At 40.8% G+C, this 24,802-nt stretch overlaps 1 protein-coding gene across 4 annotated transcripts in view; it reads right to left on the reverse strand.

Moving 5' to 3' along the window:
• The window catches only part of SLC9A9 (solute carrier family 9 member A9), a 660,343-nt gene that overhangs the window by 219,931 nt on the left and 415,610 nt on the right, over positions 1-24,802 (reverse strand). The gene's annotated exons all lie outside the window — the stretch shown is intronic.

Consider the following 24,802-nt stretch of genomic DNA (forward strand, 5'->3'; position numbering starts at 1 on the left):
CTTTTAATTTTGAGATAACTGTAGACTCACCTGTAGTTGTAAGAAATAATAGGGACTTACTGCGTGCCTGTTCCCCATTTCCTCCCCAAAGACAACGTCTTGCAAAACTCAAGTAACAACATCACAACCAGGATTTTGACACTGATACAGGCAAGATTCAGTACATTCCCATCACTGTAAAGATCCCTCATGTTACCCGCTTTTCTCCCACAAACTTTCTCCTTAACATCTGGCAACCATTAATCCATTCTCCTTTTCTAGAATTTTGCCATTTCGAGAATTTTATATAAATGGAATTGTAAAGTAGGTAGCCTTTTGGAATTGGCCTTTTTTTTCACCCAGCATAACTCCCTGGATACTCATCCAGGTGGTCAAATGTATCAATAGTTCGTTTCTTTTCACTGTTGAGTGGTAAGTATTTCCATGGTATACATGTTCCACAGTTTGTTTAACTGTTAAAGACCGTCTGGGTAGTTCCTCGTCTTGGCTGTTACAAAAAAGGCTGCTGTGTATGTGAACATAAGTTTTCAACTCTCTGAGATGAATTCCCAGGAACAATCACTGAGTTATATGGTATTTGCATGGTTTTAAAAGAAATTGCCAAACTTTTCCAGAAGGACACTACCATTTTACATTCTCATCAGCAATATATAAGTCATCCAGTTTCTCTGCATCCTCATCAGCCTTTAGTGTTGTCTCTGTTTTAAATTTTAGTCATTCTGATAGCTTATAGGGATTGTAATTTCCATTTGCCTAATGGAATTTAATATTTTATTCTTGTTTTTAATTTATTTTTAATTGGAGGATGATTGCTTTACATCATTGAGTTGGTTTCTGCCATTCATCAACATGAATCAGCTGTAGGTATATACATGTTCCCCACCCTATCTTGGGTATTGAATATTTTTTAATGTGCTCATTTGTTATCTGTATACCTGCTCAGGTGAAACGGCTCTTTGTGTCTTTATCTCATTTTCTCATTGAATTGTTGGATTTTTCGATTGTGAAATTTTGAGAGTTCTTTATATATTCTAGATAATAGTCTTCTGCTGGCTATATAGTTTGCAAATATTTCCTCTCACTTTGTAGCTTTCTATTGATGACCTTTAATCTGTTGATGTTTCTTTTTATGAATCATCTATCTGCAGTCAAGTCTATGAACTACTAGCTCAGCAGGTAAAGAATCCGTCTGCAATGCAGGAGCCCCGGTTTGATTCCTGGGTTGGGGAAGAGCCCTGGAGAAGGGATAGGCTATTAAAAGATGTTTACTCCTTGGAAGGAAAGTTATGACCAACCTAGACAATAGATTAAAAAGCAGAGACATTACTCGGCCAACAAAGGTCCGTCTAGTCAAGGCTATGGTTTTTACAGTGGTCATACATGGATGTGAGAGTTGGACTATAAAGAAAGCTGAGCACTGACAAATTGATGCTTTTGAACTGTTGGTGTTGGAGAAGACTCTTGAGAGTCCCTTGGACTGCAAGGACATCCAACCAGTCCTAAAGGAGATCAGTCCTGAGTGTTCATTGGAAGGACTGATGTTAAAGCTGAACTCCAATACTTTGGCCATGTGATGCAAAGAGCTGACTCATTTGAAAAGACCCTGATGCTGGGAAAGATTGCGGGCAGGAGGAGAAGGGGATGACAGAGGATGAGACGGTTGGCTGGCATCACTGATTCAATGGACATGAGTTTGGGTAAACTCCAGGAGTTGGTGATGGACAGGCAGGCCTGGCGTGCTACAGTCGATGGGGTTGCAAAGAATCGGACATGACTGAGTGACTGAACTGAACTGAACCCACTCTAGTATTCTTGGTCTTCCCTGGTGGCTTAGACAGTAAAGAATCCGCCTGTAATGCAGGAGACCTGGGTTCAATCCCTGGGCTGGGAAGATCTCCTGGAGGAGGGCATGGCAATCCACTCCAGTATTCTTGGCTGGAGAATCCCATGGACAGAGGAGCCTGGTAGGCTACAGTCCATGGAGTCGCAAAGACTCAGACATGACTAAGCACAGCACTGAAAACTCTATATCAGCTCTAGGTCTCAAAGATTTTTCCTTATGTTTTAAATTTTTTTCTAAAGTTACATAGCTTTATATTTTACATTTAAGTCTATGCTCATTTTAAGTTAATTTTGGCATAAGCGGTGAGTTTTAGGTTGAGAGTCTTTTTTTTCTTTTCTTTTCTTGTCCATGGATATTTAATTGCTCTATTGAATTGCTTTTGTACCCTTTTCAAAAATCAGTTCTGTGGATTTGTTGGCTTGATTCCTAGGTTCTCTATTTTGTTCCATTGATCTGTGTGTCTATTCCTATTCTGATGGTATACTGTCATGATTATTGTAGGTATATGGTAGGACTTGATATCAGGTAGAGTGATTCTTATTTTTCATTTTCAAAATTATTTTAAATACTCTACCATGCAATTAAAAAAATATTGTCTGTATTTACCAAAAAACGTCTTTCTGGGCACACATAATTTTTGGAAAAATCCAATGTGTTAGACAACAAGGAAAACCAAGCTTATGGATCACTGAAAATGAGTAAATAATTAAATCACATTTAAGAATTCTTCTAGCCTGAGAATGTACTTTTACAAAGTCTGTAATCTGAACTGACATATTAAAATTTGATTTTTTGCTTCATCTTTCCTCTTTAATAATAATATGCTAATTGAATTTTTATGAATCCACATTAAATATACTTGCAAGAGGTAGAAGATTAAATGTGAAAATTTCAAATCAAAATGGGATGGTATTATAAAAACAGATGTAGCCTTTGAAGAGTAAATAAAAGTACAAGTAGTAAAATAAAAAATGTTAAAATGGAAAATCTGTCTTGGGTAACACAAGACTTGGATTTACAGGCTCTGTAATACCATGTAATAGGGCAAATAAACATTTATAATGACAGCAAGTCAAATGTAGTGATTTTGTTACTTTTATAGGAAGGTTAAGTTACATACATAATATTTTAATGGTCTATTTTTTAAAGTATTTATTGTATCATCTAGATTTCTAAATTTCTAAATCCGTATTCATACATTAAAAGACTTTTAGAAATTGGATACAGGATAGGATGAGGAAAACTAATTATCTTGGTTTTTATCCTTGGGTTCCCAACTTAACATAATACTCCTTTCTTATCTCCATGCTGAGTATATACAAGAGACAAGTGGCATAACACAAGATTCAGGGAATTAGACTAGAGAGACTTAATATATTTTTGCCTGAAACAAGGAAGCCTCAGAAAGAGAGAGGAACATGCACTCTGATTATAAAATTACCTTCAAGGAACAAAATGTAATGGAAGAAGAAAATTATTCTAAATCTCCATGTAGACAAGGAAATGGCCTGAAGATAAGGAAGATAACATTTGAAGTAGGTATTAATAAAAAAAGTTCTTATACATCAGAAATTCTCAACACTTATATGGCTACAAGAAGAAAGGTTCCCCACCAGAGATGTTCATTCATTGAGACCCAGCTGGGAAGAAGAGAGTGAAGATATTAATAACCCTTCTTACTGGAGAATATTTCAATAATGTTCTCTCCAGGAAATACAAATGGTGTCATTAGGGAATGAGAACAGAAGCAAACAGTTTTGCAACAGCCTTCTATATCTGAGGAGAAAATTTATAGGTTAAGGTAAAGCTCCTAACAGTGTTTAATTAGGACAAGATTGGAGATGAAAGGTGGTATTTTTGTTTTCTTTCTCTCAAGCTCCTATTGCCAGAAATGTCCACCAAAAGGCATTACCCTAAATGAAGTGGTGTGTGTTAGAAATATTGAAGTGATGAGAATCTAAGTATTTGTTTTCATTTTATTGAATATTTGTGTATATGTGTATTTGTTTGGGTTTTGTTCTATTTTGTTTTGGTTTTACTCTGAATTTTGTGATAAAGAAACAAATAGAGACTGGAATAAAGGTTAAAACTTGCTATATCACACTTATTGTAAATGTTTCATGTTAGTTATCAAGGACAAGGAAGAACGTAATCATTTATCTTCCTAAAATTGCTATTATGTTAAACTAGCACAACTAGGCTCTTAAATCTAAATTATCTATACCTGAGCAGTTCTTGATCCAAAGATATACTCAAAAATATATGTTATTCTGACTTCTAAAATATCTGTACTCTATACATAAAACTATATTTCCAGGGGATGCAATGTAGAGATCTCATAAAGAAAAAAAAAATAAATTCAGCCACTGTCTTGTATTTATATTTGTGACATACTAAGAAGAGTTGGTGATGGACAGGGACACCTGGCATGCTGCGGTTCATGGGGTCGCAAAGAGTCAGACACGACTGAGTGACTGAACTGAACTGAACTGAAGAAACAACTCCAAGATGGCTCTATAAGAGAAGGTCTTTTCCATATAATGACCACCTAAAAGGTGTGTCACGTTTTGCTGTGCATGTTGCAAATATGGCCCATACCACATATGAGATGGGGGATTCTGCAGTGGCTCAGTGGTAAAGAATCCACCTCCAATGTAGGAAATGCGGTTGGATCTCTGGTTTGGGAAGATGCCCTGGAGAAGGAAATGGCAACCCACTCCAGTATTCTTGCCTGGGAAATCCCATGAACAGAGGAGCCTGGGGGGCTACAATCCATGGGGTCACAAAAGAGTCAGACACAACTGAGTGACTAAACAACAACAACACATGAGATGACTTGGTGGCAGGGGAAGCACGGAACTGAGAAAGGTGAGGTCACTAAGTGGACAAAGTGAAGCTCATTTAGAACATTAGATGGGAATGGCTATCTATATCTCACTCATCTTTTGTGATTGCCAAAGTTACTGATCACACATTTAGAGCCTAGACAATTGTCAAATCAATGGTCACTCATCGCTTCATTCAATACATACATGTCTTAGTGTCTTAGTCTGACATAATAAAATATAATGGTTTGGGTACCTTCAACAATAGAAAATATTTGTCACAGTTGTACAAACCAGAATGTCTACAATCAGGGTGCCAGCATGGCCAGGTTCTAGTGAGAGTTTTCTCTCTGGCTTGCAGAAGGCCACCTGTGTGCCATGCAAGAGCAAGCTCAGTGGTTGTGGTGTCTTTTCCTAGAAGGGTCTTACTTCCGTCATAGGGGCTCTGCTGCTGCTAAGTCGCTGCAGTCGTGTCCAACTCTGTGTGACGCCATAGACCGTAGCCCACCAGGCTCCCTTGTCCCTGGGATTCTCCAGGCAAGAACACTGGAGTGGGTTGCCATTTCCTTCTCCAATGCATGAAAGTGAAAAGTGAAAGTGAAGTCGCTCAGTCGTGTCTGACTCTTAGCGACCCCATGGACTGCAGCCCATCAGGCTCCTCCATCCATGGGATTTTCCAGGCAAGAGTACTGGAGTGGGGTGCCATTGCCTTCTCCAGCATAGGGGCTCTATCTACCCTCATAACCTCATCTAATTGTCTCCCAAAGCCTCTGTCTCCAATTAAATCATATTGGAAGTTAGGGCTTCAATTTATGAATTTGTATGTGTGTGTGCTCAATTGCTTCAGTTGTGTCCAACTCTTTGCAACCCTATGGACTGTAGCCCACCAGGCTCCTCTGTTCATGGGAATCTCCAGGGAAGAATACTGGAGTGGATTGCCATGACGTCCTCCAAGTGATCTTCTGGACCCAGGGATGAACCTGCATCTCCTGCATTGGGCAGGCAGGTTCTTTACCACTAGCGCCACCTGGGAAGGAAACACATTTCAGTCCATAGCAATATGTGCTGATTATCTGCTATTTGGAGGTTCTGGGCACACTTAACTTCTTCACACCATGGATTTGGGAAACAGAGGACTTTAGGATTGAAATAAATTACTTAGGCTACTAGCAAAATACTAGAAATTGAAGATTAGTATTCACTTGGGTGTTTCTTTTAGCAAAACACTCTTTGCAAAGAACACATGTCATTTTGCTTAGAAACCAGGAAATTCTGAACTCATTGTCAGAACCTGTTTTGTTTTGTTTTATGGGTACTTTGACTCTTTGGATTTACTTTTCTTTTTCTCTTTGTTTTGGCCAACTAATTAACATAATTCTATACTTTTGGGGATTGACAGACTCTATCATTTTGTTTTAGATGGGTTTACTGTTCAGAGACTTGACATATTTCACATACTCAGTTGGAAAGTTAGCATCATCTTGGGAAATAAAAGAATTACCTGCAATTAAATGTGGTTTCATTTAAAATTGGCCTCTAAGGGATTCTTATGTTAATTATATTGATGTTCTATTCATAACAATAGAAGACTATTGAACCAAGAAATGCTTTTGGGCAAGGACCCCTGCTGCAGAAAATGTGCAGCTTCCTGTTTATTTTCAAACAGCAAAAGTGAAACTTAATCTATTATAAATTTGCAGATGTGTTCTGAACAGGGTGAAGGTCATATACAGCAACATTTAAGTCACAGGAATACAAGTACCCCCGAAGGAGTACTGAAAGTGCAAAGCAACAGTCTAAACCTAAATGTTTATTAAGGACTCACTCTGTGCTACATGTTACCCAAGATAGAGTGGGGGGATGCAATGATGAGGAAGCCTGGGTTCCTGTATTCCAGGGCTCATGGTCCTACAAAAATGACTCTCTTTCAACAGGTTAACTATAACAAAGTGTATCAGATGTATGCGTGTGTGCTCAGTCTTGTCTGACTTTTTGTGACCCCATGGACTGTAGCCCACCAGGCTCTTCTATCCATGGAATTTTCCAGGCAAGAATACTGGAGTGGGTTGCCATGCCCTTCTCCAGGGGATCTCCCTGACCCAGGGATTGAACCCCTCATCTCTTGCATCTCCTGCATTGGCAGGCAGATACTTTACCAACAGCACCACCTGGAAAGCCCATCAGATGTATGAAAAGTATGCTTTGCATGTATACCCTGATGAAGAAAAAGATAAGACTGCTAAACTGCATGAGGGCCCAAATTACATCATTGTCAACAAATGTGCAATGTTTAAGACACTGAATTCAATGGTGGGGTAAAAGAGATCTTTGCATACCTGATTTTCTATACTTGAATCATTTTTCTCCCATTCAAATATTCTCTAGTTCTTTCTTCTATAACTCACCCAAATTTCACCCAATTCTCACTCATCTTCAGAGCTCAGCTGAGCCTCTGATTTCTGCATGAAGCCTCCTCTGAGATCTGGGCCTGGATTAGGCTAACTGACATTCCTAGTACCAGCTGAGATTGGTCTAGGGGATTTAGGACATTACACTGTAACTGGCTGGCTTTGTGTTTATGCAGACACATCAATGCCAAGCACATAAAAGATCAGTGAATGGATGAATGTTCTGATTCTTCATGGTTTCAGATTACATGGAAAAACGGAAAAGTGATCGATACCTCTTAGTTTAGTGGAGTGGTCAAGTTTCTGCAAGTTTGGCTTTTGCTATTCTACTATTTATTGGCTCATACTGAGAGTCAAGAGACCTGGAATTTGTTCCGACTTGTCCTGACAGGTTGCATGATCATAAGCAGATTGCCTTATCTGAATCTGTGTTGTTTTATCACTAAATGGAGGTTTTAAGACTAGCTTACGGTCTTTAGTCAGGAGCACACATCACAATCAGCTGTGAAACTTAAACATGTATGAGTCACTCATGCTACTGTCCTAACTCTAGAGATCTGTATCCAGCAGAGAATGAGTCAGCTGACATCAAAGACTCCTCTTCCTTCCCTCTGTATCACCTTGGTCCAAGGCCCATTGCCTCACATTCTGACTGTGCCGCTGACTGACTCTCTGGTCTCTTAGCCTCACAGCTTTCACCCTTCCCTCCTTCTAAACTATCAATGTCCCTCTAAACAATTTCCTCAAAATCTAACTTTATGAGGTGGTAATTGTAAGGTATAGTTCGGGCCGAGGCCGAAAAGGAAAGACGACCTCAACAGAAGTAGGCTACCTTTATTCAGGCAAGGAGGGGCGACAGTCGGCCTAATGACCAGGCTGAGTGGCAAGAGGGATTAGGGAGGCTCCATATTTATAGGGAGGTTTGTGGAAGCAATAAGGGAAACGTTAATCAGGCTGGATGTTTTGGGTATTCTTTAGTTGAGATGACATTTGTAGTTGGGCAGGGGGTGATAAGTCTTCTGGGCAGGTGTAGGGAGTGGAAGGTTTCCGGACAGGGGGTGATGAGTCTTCTGGGCAGGTGTAAGGGGTGGAAGGTTTCTGGACAGGGGGTGACAAGTCCCAGATAGATGCAACTGGCCTGGAGCATCAGGGTGGGACCTAAAGTCCTGTTTTGTTTTCTTCCAAGTTAGATGACTCAGCAAGGGCCTTTGAGATTGTTGTATTCTTTACTAGGCCCAAAGACTCCTTCAGTAATCTGATCCAGCAACCATAAGTGGTTTCCTACAGCCCATAGAAACCCCTCAATCAGAATTTCAACCCCCTCTTTCCTTGTTTGCCTTCTCTTGTTCACTGAGAGCTTTGCATACCAACAAGGTGGTCTTCTTTCCTTCTCCCCAGAAATAATTGTTATTCTTGCCTCTATGCCATGGGGCTTTCCAGGTGGCTTTGTGATAAAGAACCCCCCTCCCAGTGCAAGAGATGCAGGGGATGCAGATTCATCCCTGGAGTGGATGCAGGAAGATCCCCTGGAGAAGGAAATGACAACCCACTCCAGTATTCTTGTCTGGGAAATCCCATGGTCAGAGGAGCCTGGCGGGTTACAGTCCATGGGGCCTCAAAGAGTTGAGCTTGACAGGGCAACTGAGTATGCACTTTGCAATGATCCTACTGTTAAGCCCATAACTAACTTCTTTCTGCTTCTATACCAACACCATGACGTTTTTCTGGAATACTCCAGGTCATATTGCTCTCTCTTTCTTAGAAACCCTATAAAACATGTTGTTCATGCCACTCATATTCTTAAATGATAGTCTGAGATGAATCAGTAGTTTAATGTGATCTATTCTTTATTCTCAATTATTAATCTTTTAAAAGGTTGGGATTACAACTTCTTTACGCAGCTTTATATCTCTCATAGTATTCAAAAAATGAAACTCAGTGAATGCTTTTGAATTGAATGTTTGCAGTGGCTTTAAACCCTGGAGGTATGAGGTGCTGACATTCTTGTGCATTTGCATTCATTTGGGCTCCAGGGGGTAGCAGAAAGCAAGAGATAGTTTCTGCCTTAAAGGGGCTTTCAGATTAGTTTAAAAAAGAGGCAAAAAGTAACGTGAAGAAAACAAAAGTAGGGTAAGAAGACAGAAGACGTATTTATGTGAAGTGTGGGAGTTTTCAAGGTGATTAGGAGAGCCACTTGGTTAGGTGACATTTGAGCATAGACCCTAATGAGGGAGAGGCCATGTGTGCATCTAGAAGAAAACTTCAGGCTCCTGGAACAGTAGGTGCAAAGGCCCTGAGGCAAGGATGTGCCTGATACATTCACATAGCAACATTCACATAGCAACAAAGGGGCTGGTGTGGCTGCAGCAAGATGAATGGGGGACAAGTTTTGGGGGAGAGTGGAAGGAGATAACATCAAAGAGGTAACTGAGCCAGATCATGCTTGGCTCTTGAACAGCATGACTTTTTTATTTTATTTTGAGATGGAGAACTTCAGGAAGGTTTTCGGCAGGGTCATGATATGACCTATTCTATGCTCAAAATGATCCATCTGGCTCTGAAAAACAGATCTTCAGACTGGAGGCAGAAGGTCAGTGAGAAGGCTGCTGCATAATCCATATGAGAAGTAAAAGTGGATCAGAACAGAATGGTAGTGTTAGGGGAAGGAAGCACACTGATTGAAACCCCCCACCCTGGCCAGGCACCATAGTAACCATTTGCATAAGTTGTTTTATGACAGGAGATCCTGATGAGGAATACAGAACTAATAAGCCACCACCAACTGGAAGAGTTCAGAAAAGGTCGAAAGGAGACACCGTGTGTCCGTCCACTTCTCCGAATCTGAGTGATGCGTGCACCACCAGGAGAGTCTTTGAATTAGAATGATTGGCCAAAGACCACCCAGAAACTAATCCCATCACCATAAAACCCGATACTGCGAGCCACGCGGCAGAGCAGTTCTCCTGGGTTCCCTTACCCTACTGCTTTCCACCCAGGTGCCCTTTCCCAATAAAATCTCTTGTTTTGTCAGTACATGTGTCTTCTCAGACAATTCATTTCCGAGTGTTAGACAAGAGCCCAGTTTCAGGCCCTGGAAGGGGTCCGCCTTCCTGCAACAGTAGCATCATAAGTGCTGGAATAATGTCAAAGGCTGATGATATTTGCTGATGAGTTGGACAAGGAGTATGAGAAGATGAGAGAACTCCAAGAACTTATGGCCTGAGCAATGGGAAGAATTGAGGAAAATTCTGTGAGAAGAGCAGATTTGGGTGTCTAGGGGAGATCAAGGGATATATTCCAGCCCGGCAAAATCCAAGATGCCTAGTAGTCATGTAAGTGCAGAGGTTGAGCTGGTGGTTGGATCTAAGAGTCTGGAGTTCAGAGGAAAGGTCTTTTTACTGGAGAGAGTAAGAAGACAGGAGGAAAGTTTGGAGTTCAAAAAATGTGGGAAGATAAAGTTTATTTTAAGCCATGTTTTATATTGTTTCAAGGCCTCTGTGCTGCTCCTCCAACCTTGAGGGGTGCTCCTAGGCTTTCCTCATTTCTCCTTCCTGCCTTCCCCTCAGTTTCCCCTATGCCCTGGCTGCTCATCATCTCAGGCGTCAGAAAGGCTGTCATGATCCTGCCATCTAATTGCCCTCCACTTTAATCCAGGTCTTTTTTTTTTGCTTGTCATTTATTACAATTACACCATCTGAATTTTTATGTCCATTCCAGTATTCTAATCTGGAGCATTCCACGGACAGAGGATCTTGGCAGGCTACAGTCCATAGGGCCACAAAGAGTCAGATTTGAGTGAAGTGACTTATCACGCAAGCAAGCATTGGATAAATGCATGAGAGAATGGACGAGGGAAAGGTCATACTTTGCATCTGAAGCACAAGTGGAACCCAAAGGAAAATGAGTAGTTGGGCAGAGATGCAGAAATGTCCCTGAGAAACTGACCCGTTCTTTAATACAAATATCCCTGAAATGAGTTATTTTGCTGCATTTCTTTCCATTTGGGAAATTCTTTGCCATCTCTTTTTCCCCTTCACTTCAAGTACTGTGAAGGGATTGATTTCAAAGATTTAACACATTCTTATCATTAATCTATTAAATCAAACCATAGTTTGGATCTAAAATTGAATTATGCATTGCTTTTACCGTTGCTGAAGTCCCATGACCTTGCAAAGGGTAACTACTTTCAGCAAAAATGTCAGTCTGGTTTCAAAATACATTTTTCCAAGATAGTACCACCTTGTTACACAGTCCCATTTTCAGTTCAACATCGTTTTATCACATGGAAGTGAAACCAACAGATTGTTTCAGTGAAAAAGCCTTCTGCATTCAAAAATAAATTGAGTTTTTCTGGAAACTAAGCCTGTGTCAGACAAGCAGAACCTTCTTTCCTTCATCTCTCTTCCTGAACTTGAAGCATTTAAACCTAAGGCCACTGAGGAATGCGCTGTAACTTTAGTATATTTTTGCATAAAATGAAGTTTGTTTTTGGACACCTTAGGCAGCCAGGAAGGGTAATTGTCAGAAGGATTAGCTCTGTCACAGCTCTGAGTCTACATGCATAGATGCCTCTGGCTTTGGAAGCTTATTTTTATGTAAGAAAGGTGGATGTAGGAAACTGTGGAATAATCCTTGCCACTAGCTGAAAACTTCAATGGAGGGTTTCAGAAAGGCTGACAGAGATCAGAAGAAAGTCCACACTCTGTGAGCAGTAACTCCCAACTTACGGCCAGGTTGTGTTCCAAGGATCAACTCATAAGTTTTCTGTTTGACCAGTGGTTCTCATCTTGGGTGATTTTGTCCCTCAGAGAATATTTGGCAATATCTAGGGACATTTATCGGAGAAGGCAATGGCACCAAGTACTCCAGTACTCTTGCCTGGAAAATTCCATGGACGGAGGAGCCTGGTAGGCTGCATTCCATGGGGTCGCGAAGAGTAGGACACGACTGAGTGACTTCACTTTCACTTTCATGCATTAGAGGAGGAAATGGCAACCCACTCCAGTGTTCTTGCCTGGTGAATCCCAGGGATGGGGGAGCCTGATGGGCTGCCGTCTATGGGGTCGCACAGAGTTGGACATGACTGAAGCGACTTAGCAGTAGCAGCAGGGACATTTATGGTTTGTCCACAACTGGAAGGTGGGAGGCACTACTGTTAATTTAGTGGGTAGAGCCCAGGTGAAAAGTGAAAGTGTTAGCTAGTAGTCATGTCTGACTCTTTGTGACCCCATGGACTTGCCAGGCTCCTCTGTCCAAGGGATTTCCCAGGCAAGAATACTGGAGTGTGTTGTCATTTCTTTTTCCAGGGGATCTACTTGACCCAGGGATTGAACCTGTGTCTCCTGCATTGCAGCTAGATTCTTTACCATCTGAGCCATCATGGAATCCCTGGGCAGAGCCCAAGGGTGCTGCTAAATCTCCTACCATGTACAAGACAGACCCCAGAAAAAGAAATAATCTGTCCCCAAACTCAACATACAAAAAACAAAGATCATGTCAGCCAGTCCCATCACTTCATGGTAAATAGATGGGGAAGCAATGGAAACAGTGACAGATTTTATTTTCTTGGGCTCGGAAATCATTGCAGATGGTGATTGCAGCCACGAAATTAAAAGATGCTTGCTCCTTGGAAGATAAGCTATGACCAACCTAGACAGCATATTAAAAAGCAGAAACAGGGGGAGGAGCTAAGATGGCGGAGGAGTAGGATGGGGAGAACACTTTCTCCCCCACAAATTCATCAAAAGAACATTTAAACACCGAGTAAATTCCACAAAACAACTTCTGAATGCCGGTAGAGGACATCAGGCACCGAGAAAAGCAACCCAAGTCTTCGAAAGGAGGTAGGAAAAAATATAAAAGACAAAAAAAGAGACAAAAGAGGGAGGGACGGAGTTCCATCCTGGGAAGGGAGTCTTAAAAAGAGAGAAGTTTCCAAACACCAGGAAACCTTCTCACTGCCGAATCTGTGCCGAGCCTTGGAAGTACAGAGGGCAACATAACAGGGAGGAAAAATAAATAAACAATTAAAACCCGCACATTGCGAGCCCTACGGTAACTCCCCCAGCGGAGAAGCAGCGCAGACGCCTGCATCCGCCATTAGCAAGCGGGGGCTGGGCAGGGAGGCGCGGCGCGGGCTGCACGGCAAGGAACTGGCCTGAATACCCTGAGCGCTATCTGAGCGAAATAATTTGGGCTAGCAAACCAGACTGTGGTATATCTACCACGCGAAAAGCCAGCCCTAACCTAAGACACTGCCAGGCCTGCGCACGGAACAAAGGACTGAACAGAGATAGCCGGCGGCAGACCATCCCCCTCCGGTGATAGGCAGCCAGAGCTGGAAGGGGACAATCACAGCCCCAGAGAGACATTATCTATAAAACTGTAAGCAGGCTTCTTTGCTAACTAAAACTTCTTGGGGGTCTGGACGGTCAACATCTGCCTGAGAAGGTGTGCTGGTGCACACCTAGATAACCGAGCGGCGGGGAGGCGATAAGTCGCAGCAATCGCTTGCGCCAAACACCTCATCACCTGAGCTGCTCAGATCTGGGAAGGGCACAAAACACAGGCCCAACTGAGAGTCTGCGCCTCTGAGGACTACCCGAGTGCCTGAACCTGAGCGGCTTGGACCTGGAAGTGCAGGCAGCCCAAGGCCGGCCACAGATGGTTCCCGGCAGAGCAACCTAGAGCCTGAGCAGCGTGGGCAGGGAGGCTGCACGCCGTGAATGGGGGGCAGACCCAGTGTGGCTGAGGCACTGCGAGCACACGCCAGTGTTATTTGCTTGCAGCATCCCTCCCTACCTCCCCTCAGCGCAACTGAACAAGTGAGCCTAAAAAAAAAAAAAAAAAAAAGTGTCCTCCACCATCCCCTTTGTGTCAGGGCGGAAACCAGACACTGAAGAGACCAGCAAACAGAAGAAGCTATAACAGAGAGAAGCTATAACAGCCTTGGAAGCTACAGGCAATAGATTAAAACCCTGTGGTTAGTACCAACTACATAGGAAGGGGCCTATAGATCTTGAGAAATATAAGTCGGACCAAGGAACTAGCCAAAAATGAACTGAACCCGTAATACTCACAACAAAACCAGAGAAAGTCCTAGATATATTTTTACTATTTTTACGATCATTCTTTCTTTCTATTTTTTTTAATTAAAAATTTTTTTAAGTCCTCTATTATTCCTTTAATTTTCACTTTTATAACTGATTACTTTGCAAAAAAAAAAAAAAAAGAAGACCCCATTTTTTTTAAAGCAAACTTCATATATACATTTTTAATATTTTTTTTGACCTTGTTTGTTTTTTTTCCTTCTTTTCTTTAACGTTGTGTTTTTGAAATTCCAAACTCTACTCTAGATTTTTAATTTTAGCTTTTTGGTATTTGTTATCAATTTTGTACCTATAGTTTTTTTTTTTTTTAATAATTTCTGTGACCCTTTTTTATTTTCTCTTTTTCTTTTTCTCTGTTTCTTTCTTTTCTTCTTTTAAATAACATTGTATATCTGAAATTCCAAACTCTACTCTAGATTTTTAATTTACGCTTTTTGGTATTTGTTATCAATTTTGTACCTGTATTTTCTTTATAATTTATGTGACTTTGTTTGTTCTTGTTTTTTTTTTTTCTCGCTCTTTCTTTTTCTTCTTTTTTTAACATTGTATTTTTGAAATTTCAAACTCTACTCTAGATTTTTAACTTTTGCTTTTTGGTATTAGTTATCAATTTTGTACCTATATTTTCTTTATAATTTTCACGACCTTGTTTGTTTTTGTTTGTTCATTTTTTCTCTCTTTCTTTTCCTTCTTCTTTTCTTTAACATCGTATTTTTGAAATTCCAAACTCTACTCTAGATTTTTAATTTTTGCTTTTATGTATTTCTTACCAATTTTGTACCTTTAAGAACCCAATCTTCAGTACCCATTTATCACTAGGGAGCGAGATTACTGGCTTAACTGCTGTCTCTCCCTTTGGACTCTCCTTTTTCTCCACCAGGTCGCCTGTGTCTCCTCCCTAAACCCTCTCTACTCTACCCAACTCTTTGAATTTCTGTGTGTTCCAGACGGTGGAGAACACTTAGGGAACTGATTACTGGCTGGATCTGTCTCCCTCCTTTTCATTCCCCCCTTTTATCCTCCTGGCCACCTCTGTCACCTTCCTCCTTCTTCTTTTCTCTGTATAACTCCATGAACAACTCTGAGTGGTCCAGTTGTGGAGTGCACATAAGGAAGAGATTACTGGATAGCCCACTCTCTCCTCTATTGATTCCACCTCATCTCATCCGGGTCACCTCTAACTCCCTCCTCCCTCTTCTCTTCTCCATGTAACGCTGTGAACCTCTCTGGGTGACTCTCACGGTAGAAAAACTTTTCATCTTTAACGTAGATGTTTTATCAGTGGTGCTGTATAGAAGGAGAAGCTATGAAACTACTGTAAAAATAAGACCAATAACTGGAAGCAGGAGGCTTAAGTCCAAACCCTGACTCCAGGGAGCTCCTGACTCCAAGGAACATTAATTGACAGGAGCTCATCAAATGCCTCCATACCTGCACTGAAACCAAGCACCACACAAGGGCCAACAAGTTTCAGGGCAAGACATACCAAGCAAATTCTCCAGCAACAAGGAACACAGCCCTGAGCTCCAAGATACAGGCAGCTCAAAGTCACCCCAAAACCATAGACATCCCGTAACTCATTACTGGACATTTCATTGCACTCCAGAGAGAAGAAATACAGCTCCACCCACCAGAACACTGACACAAGCTTCCCTAACCAAGAAACCTTGACAAGCCACCTGTACAAACCCACACAGAGCGAGGAAAGGCCACAATAAAGAGAACTCCACAAACTGCCAGAATACAGAAAGGACACCCCAAACTCAGCAATTTAAACAAGATGAAGAGACAGAGGAATGCCCAGCAGATAAAGGAACAGGATAAATGCCCACCAAACCAAACAAAAGAGGAAGAGATCGGGAATCTACCTGATAAAGAATTCCAAATAATGATAGTGAAATTGATCCAAAATCTTGAAATCAAAATGGAATCACAGATAAATAGCCTGGAGACAAAGATTGAGAAGATGCAAGAAAGGTTTAACAAGGACCTAGAAGAAATAAAAGAGAGTCAATATACAATGAATAATGCAATAAATGAAATTAAAAACACTCTGGAGGCAACAAATAGTAGAATAACAGAGGCAGAAGATAGGATTAGTGAATTAGAAGATAGAATGGTAGAAATAAATGAATCAGAGAGGATAAAAGAAAAACGAATTAAAAGAAATGAGGACAATCTCAGAGACCTCCAGGACACTATTAAACGCTACAACATTCGAATTATAGGGGTCCCAGAAGAAGAAGACAAAAAGAAAGACCATGAGAAAATACTTGAAGAGATAATTGTTGAAAACTTCCCTGAAATGGGGAAGGAAATAATCACCCAAGTCCAAGAAACCCAGAGAGTCCCAAACAGGATAAACCCAAGGAGAAACACCCCAAGACACATATTAATCAAATTAACAAAGATCAAACACAAAGAACAAATATTAAAAGCAGTAAGGGAAAAACAACAAATAACACACAAGGGAATTCCCATAAGGATAACAGCTGATCTTTCAATAGAAACTCTTCAAGCCAGGAGGGAATGGCAAAACATACTTAAAGTGATGAAAGAAAATAACCTACAGCCCAGATTATTGTACCCAGCAAGGATCTCATTCAAATATGAAGGAGAAATCAAAAGCTTTTCAGACAAGCAAAAGCTGAGAGAATTCAGCACCATCAAACCAGCTCTCCAACAAATACTAAAGGATATTCTCTAGACAGGAAACACAAAAGCACTGTATAAAATCAAACCCAAAACAATAAAGTAAATGGCAACAGGATCATACTTATCAGTAATTACCTTAAACGTAAATGGGTTGAATGCCCCAACCAAAAGACAAAGACTGGCTGAATGGATACAAAAACAAGACCCCTACATATGTTGTCTACAAGAGACCCACCTCAAAACAGGGGACACATACAGACTGAAAGTGAAGGGCTGGAAAAAGATTTTCCATGCAAATAGGGACCAAAAGAAAGCAGGAGTAGCAATACTCATATCAGATAAAATAGACTTTAAAACAAAGGCTGTGAAAAGAGACAAAGATGGTCACTACATAATGATCAAAGGATCAATCCAAGAAGAAGATATAACAATTATAAATATATATGCACCCAACATGGGAGCGTCGCAATACGTAAGACAAATGCTAACAAGTATGAAAGGAGAAATTAACAATAACACAATAATAGTGGGAGACTTTAATACCCCACTCACACCTATGGATAGATCAACTAAACAGAAAATTAACAAGGAAACACAAACTTTAAATGATACAATAGACCAGTTAGACCTAATTGATATCTATAGCACATTTCATCCCAAAACAATGAATTTCACCTTTTTCTCAAGCGCACATGGAACCTTCTCCAGGATAGATCACATCCTAGGCCATAAATCTAGCCTTGATAAATTCAAAAAAATAGAAATCATCCCAAGCATCTTTTCTGACCACAATGCAGTAAGATTAGATCTCAATTACAGGAGAAAAACTATTAAAAATTCCAACATATGGAGGCTGAACAACACGCTGCTGAATAACCAACAAATCACAGAAGAAATCAAAAAAGAAATCAAAATTTGCATAGGAACTAATGAAAATGAAAACACAGCAACCCAAAACCTATGGGACACTTTAAAAGCAGTCCTAAGGGGAAAATTCATAGCAATACAGGCATACCTCAAGAAACAAGAAAAAAGTCAAATAAATAACCTAACCCTACACCTAAAGCAACTAGAAAAGGAAGAAATGGAGAACCCCAGGGTTAGTAGAAGGAAAGAAATCTTAAAAATTAGGGCAGAAATAAATGCAAAAGAAACAAAAGAAACCATAGCAAAAATCAACAAAGCCAAAAGCTGGTTCTTTGAAAGGATAAATAAAATTGACAAACCATTAGCCAGACTCATCAAGAAACAAAGGGAGAAAAATCAAATCAATAAAATTAGAAATGAAAATGGAGAGATCACGACAACACAGAAATACAAAGGATCATAAGAGACTACTATCAACAATTATATGCCAATAAAATGGACAATGTGGAAGAAATGGACAAATTCTTAGAAAAGTACAACTTTCCAACACTGGACCAGGAAGAAATAGAAAATCTTAACAGACCCATCACAAGCACGGAAATTGAAAATGTAATAAAAAATCTTCCAGAAAACAAAAGCCCAGGTCCAGACGGCTTCACAGCTGAATTCTACCAAAAATTTAGAGAAGAGCTAACACCTATCCTGCTCAAACTCTTCCAGAAAATTGCAGAGGAAGGTAAACTTCCAAACTCATTCTATGAGGCCACCATCACCCTAATACCAAAACCAGACAAAGATCCCACAAAAAAAAGAAAACTACAGGCCAATATCACTGATGAACATAGATGCAAAAATCCTTAACAAAATTCTAGCAATCAGAATCCAACAACACATTAAAAAGATCATACACCATGACCAAGTGGGCTTTATCCCAGGGATGCAAGGATTCTTCAATATCCGCAAATCAATCAATGTAATACACCACATTAACAAATTGAAAAATAAAAACCATATAATTATCTCAATAGATGCAGAGAAAGCCTTTGACAAAATTCAACATCCATTTATGATAAAAACTCTCCAGAAAGCAGGAATAGAAGGAACATACCTCAACATAATAAAAGCTATATATGACAAACCCACAGCAAACATTATCCTCAATGGTGAAAAATTGAAAGTGTTTCCTCTAAAGTCAGGAACAAGACAAGGGTGCCCACTTTCACCTTTACTATTCAACATAGTTTTGGAAGTTTTGGCCACAGCAATCAGAGCAGAAAAAGAAATAAAAGGAATCCAAATTGGAAAAGAAGAAGTAAAACTCTCACTATTTGCAGATGACATGATCCTCTACATAGAAAACCCTAAAGACTCCACCAGAAAATTACTAGAACTAATCAATGATTATAGTGAAGTTGCAGGATATCCATTCCTATACACTAACAATGAGAAAACAGAAAGAGAAATTAAGGAAACAATTCCATTCACCATTGCAACGGAAAGAATAAAATACTTAGGAATATATCTACCTAAAGAAACTAAAGACATATATATAGAAAACTATAAAACACTGGTGAAAGAAATCAAAGAGGACACTAATAGATGGAGAAATATACCATGTTCATGGATTGGAAGAATCAATATAGTGAAAATGAGTATACTACCCAAAGCAATTTATAGATTCAATGCAATCCCCATCAAGCTACCAATGGTATTCTTCACAGAGCTAGAACAAATAATTTCACAATTTGTATGGAAATACAAAAAACCTCGAATAGCCAAAGCTATCTTGAGAAAGAAGAAGGGAACTGGAGGAATCAACCTACCTGACTTCAGGCTCTATTACAGAGCCACAGTTATCAAGACAGCATGGTACTGGCACAAAGACAGAAATATTGATCAATGGAACAAAATAGAAAGCCCAGAGATAAATCCACGCACATATGGACACCTTATTTTTGACAAAGGAGGCAAGAATATACAATGGATTAAAGAAAATCTCTTTAACAAGTGGTGCTGGGAAAACTGGTCAACCACTTGTAAAACAATGAAACTAGAACATTTTCTAACACCATACACAAAAATAAACTCAAAATGGATTAAAGATCTCAACGTAAGACCAGAAACTATAAAACTCCTAGAGGAAAACATAGGCAAAACACTCTCCGACATACATCACAGCAGGATCCTCTATGACCCACCTCCCAGAATATTGGAAATAAAAGCAAAAAATAAACAAATGGGACCTAATTAAACTTAAAAGCTTCTGCACAACAAAGGAAACTATTAGCAAGGTGAAAAGGCAGCCTTCAGAATGGGAGAAGATAATAGCAAATGAAGCAACTGACAAACAACTAATCTCAAAAATATACAAGCAACTCCTACAGCTCAACTCCAGAAAAATAAATGACCCAATCAAAGAGTGGGCCAAAGAACTAAATAGACATTTCTCCAAAGAAGACATATAGATGGCTAACAAACACATGAAAACATGCTCAACATCACTCATTATCAGAGAAATGCAAATCAAAACCACTATGAGGTACCATTTCACGCCAGTCAGAATGGCTGCGATCCAAAAGTCTACAAGCAATAAATGCTGGAGAGGGTGTGGAGAAAAGGGAACCCTCTTACACTGTTGGTGGGAATGCAAACTAGTACAGCCACTATGGAGAACAGTGTGGAGATTCCTTAAAAAACTGGAAATAGAACTGCCTTATGACCCAGCAATCCCACTGCTGGGCATACACACTGAGGAAACCAGAAGGGAAAGAGACACATGTACCCCAATGTTCATCGCAGCACTGTTTATAATAGCCAGGACATGGAAGCAACCTAGATGCCCATTAGCAGATGAATGGATAAGAAAGCTGTGGTACAAACACAATGGAGTATTACTTGGCCATTAAAAAGAATACATTTGAATCAGTTCTAATGAGGTGGATGAAACTGGAGCCTATTATACAGAATGAAGTAAGCCAGAAAGAAAAACACCAATACAGTATACTAACACATATATATGGAATTTAGAAAGATGGTAACAATAACCCTGTGTACGAGACAGCAAAAGAGACACTGATGTATAGATCAGTCTTATGGACTCTGGGAGAGGGAGAGGGTGGGGAGATTTGGGAGAATGGCGTTGAAACATGTATAATATCATGTATGAAACGAGTCGCCAGTCCAGGTTCGATGCACGATACTGGATGCTTGGGGCTGGTGCACTGGGACGACCCAGAGGGAGGGTATGGGGAGGGAGGAGGGTTCAGGATGGGGAGGATGGGTATACCTGTGGCGGATTCATTTTGATGTTTGGCAAAACTAATACAATATTGTAAAGTTTAAAAATAAAATAAAATTAAAAAAAGAAAAAAAGAGAGAGAAAAAAAAAAGCAGAAACATTATTTTGCTAACAAAGATCCATCTACTCAAAGCTATGATTTTTCTAATAGTCATGTATGGACATGAGAGTTGGACCATAAAGAAGGATAAGTGCTGAAGAATTGATGGTTTTGAACTGTGGTATTGGAGAAGATTCTTGAGAGTCTCTTGGATTGCAAGGAGGTCAAACCAGTCAATCCTAAAGGAAGTCAACTCTGAATATTCATTAGAAGGACTGATGCTGAAGCTGAATCTCCAGTACTTTGGCTATCTGATGCAAAGAGCTGACTCATTGGAAAAGACCTGGGAAAGATTGAAGGCAGAGGGAGAAGGGGATGACAGAAGATGAGATGGTTAGATGGCATCATTGACTCAATGGACATGAGTTTGAGCAAGGTCTGGGAGATGGTGATGGACAGGGAAGCCTGGTGTGTTGCAGTCCATGGGGTTGCAAAGAGTCAGACATGACTGAGCAACTGAACAACAAAATATCAATAGTTGCTTGGTTTAAGAAGCCCTAGTTTAGACACTGGATTTTTTTCTCATAGGACCAAAGCTAAAAATCTTGATCTTATTGCTACTACAAAGAGCTATTTTGGCAAAGATAGCTATCTGTCCACTGGTATCCATAGTATCCAGGTAAGTATGTATGTATCCATGTATGTCCACTGGTATCCATTGTATGCTGCTCTAACTGCATAAAGTACATTTGCTAGCATCTCTTGCAGCTAGGAATAGCTATAAAACTGGATCTCAACAGGGAAATGAGACCAGAGATGAGGCATGTCATTTCTGGGCCAAGGCTTTTAAGAAACAGCTGTTCCTACCCTGGTCTCTCTTTCCCTTTCCACCAGCTAGTTATAAGTTATGATAAGTCCCTATAGCAGTGGTTCCCAAACTTTAAGTACACCAGAACTACCTAGAGGACCTGTTCAATCTGAGATTGCTGGGCTCAACACCTAGATTGTTTTATTCAGGGGGTTTGTGGTAGGGCCTGAGGATCTGCATCTATAACAAGTTTCTGGGTGTTGCTGATATTGCTGGCCCAGGTACTACATTTTTAGAACCCTTGTCTTAGGGGATTATGATGCCACAAGATGGAAGGAGCTTGGTAACATCTGAATCACCATCTGAAGGAGAGGTATCCATCCTCCACCCCTATGTTAATATTGTGGGGAACTTCTCAAAAGAAGGAAGAGGCTACACTAAAACAAGCCTTAACTCAAGCACCTGCCTTGAGGTTGCCATACACAGAAAAAGCATTCCAACTTTATGTCCACAAAAAAGAAAGAATAGCCTTAGGAATGCTAACTCAAATGTTGGGACCTGAGCCTATAGCTTACTTATCCAACAGGCTTGACCCAACCGCCTGAGGCTGGCCTCTCTGCCTTTGAAATCTTGCAGCTATTGCAATCCTGGTAGAAGATGCTTTAAAACTCTCATTTGGGGGCAAACTAACTATTTTTACCAGCCACCAAGTGAAACAACTCCTAAATGGGAGAGGCCATTTATGGATGTCCAATCAAAGAATCCTCAGATATCAAGTAGTGCTGGTGGAAAATCTAGGCCTCACTATATCCCCCTGTGAGTTTCTTAACCCAGCCACCCTCTTGCCTACCCCTGAGGGCTCTCTCCCTTTTCCCTCTTGCCTAGAAACCTTGGACCATCAGACAAAACCTCGAGAGGGATTGTCACAAGATCCTCTGACCAATCCTGAGGAAATCTGATACATTGATGGAAGCAGCTTTGTCTTGGATGGAAAAAAAAAAAAAAAAAGAGCTGGATATGAAGTAGTCTCCAATTTTGAGACCATAGAGGCTAAACCTTTGCCACCAGGTACTTCAGCCCAATTAGCTGAGCTCATAGCCCTGACTTGAGCTTTAGAGCTGGGAAAAGGAAAAAGAGTGGCCATTTACATTGACTCCAAGTATGCCTTTCTGGTGCTACATGCACATGCTGCTATTTGGAAAGAAAGAGGCCACTTGACCACCCGAGTGTCCCCAATCAAATATGGTGATCAAATCCTTAGGCTCTTGGAGGCAGTCCATCTGTCTGCTGAGGTTTCAGTCTCCCATTGCAAAAGACACAAAAAAGGGAGCACAGAAGTGGCATGAGGGAACCAAGCAGCTGATCAGGCAGCTGAGAGAGCAGCATTACAGAACAATGACCTAATAGGAGTTGCCTATTAGGTCATTAGTTCCACAAACTAATTTGCCAGAAACTCCTTCATATACTGAAGGTGAGACTCTTAAAGGCAAGAGTGAGGGTTTTCAAGAAGATCACATGGGGTGGCTCCAAAAGGAGGGACTCCTTTTTCTGCCTGGGAACCTCCAATGAAAGTTAGTTAACTCCTTACATGCCACCACTCATTTAGGGGAGAAGGCCCTCCAAAGGTTACTAGAAAGGTCCTTCAGAGGAACAGGCCTCCAAATGACTAAAAGGCAAGTGGTCTCCTCTTGTCCCACTTGCCAATTAAATAACCCCCAAGGAGCTCAAAGACCCCAGCTGGCCCAGTCTGTCCAACGATGTGGGACCTACCCAGGAGAGGACTGGCAGATGGACTTCACCCAGATGCCAGTTTCTCCAGGGTATAAATACCTATTAGTCATGATAGATACATTCACAGGATGGATTGAAGGCTTTCCCACCTGGGCTGAGAAGGCTGGGGAGGTGGTAAAAAAATTGCTCCATGAAATCATTCTGAGATTTGGTCTACCCAGGTCATTACAAAGTGACAATGGGACATCATTTATTCTAAGGTCACCCAAGGGGTCTCTAAAGCATTGGGCATTACTTATTATCTCCATTGTGCCTGGAGGTCTCAGTTTTCAGGAAAAGTAGACAGAGCCAACCAATTCTTAAAATCAGCGATAAAAAATATAACCCAGGAGACCTCACTGGGATGGAAGGAGGTTTTACCAAAGCTCTCCTCCACACCCGTATTGCCCCTAAGGAACAGATTGGTCTTAGTCCTTATGAGATGCTATATGGGAGACCTTTTGTTTATGTCAATGACCTCTTCCTAGATCCAAAGGCTCAGACCCTCTGGTCTTATACCATGGCCGTTGGGCAATTCCAACAGGATATACGCTTGTGGGGTATGAACCAAGACCCAAAAGATTCTAAGGAGTCACCACTATATGCTCCAGGGACTCAAGTCCTAATTAAAGTCTGGAAAGATGGGTCCCCAAAGGTACAACTCCAGCCCATGTGGAAGGGCCCCTACCCTGTAATACTTTCTACGCCCACAGCAGTCAAGGTACCAGGACATGACTCCTGGATTCACTACTCACGAGTCAAGCTGTGGAAAAAAACAGTGGAGGACACTCAATACACCTGTTAGCCCCTGGGAAATCTCAGATACCTAATCAGAATTACAAATGAGTGCCATTCTAATGAACACCCCAAAATTAAGTTTCTGGGGATAAGATTTCTCAGGACAGCTCTGAAGAGCCAACACAGCTTGCCAGAAGTTGTACTCCAAAACAGACAGGAGGTAGATCTTCTGATCCCTGAACAAGGAGGGACTTGAGCCATCTTGAATGAGACATGTTGTTTCTGGGTAAATACCTCCAGCTAAGTTAAAGAAAGTCTCACAGTCCTCAAGAAAAACATTCAGACCCCACAGGATCTCAAAGAATGAGCTGGGGAGTTCTCCAGGTGGCTACAATCTCTCTTTGGGGATCCTCCTGGAAATGGGAAATTTGGAGTTGGCTA

Source organism: Bos grunniens, chromosome 1 (genome assembly GCF_055505025.1).
Source record: "Bos grunniens cultivar Pamir isolate PY7600 chromosome 1, Bosgru_T2T1.0, whole genome shotgun sequence".
Classification (NCBI taxonomy): domain Eukaryota; kingdom Metazoa; phylum Chordata; class Mammalia; order Artiodactyla; family Bovidae; genus Bos; species Bos grunniens.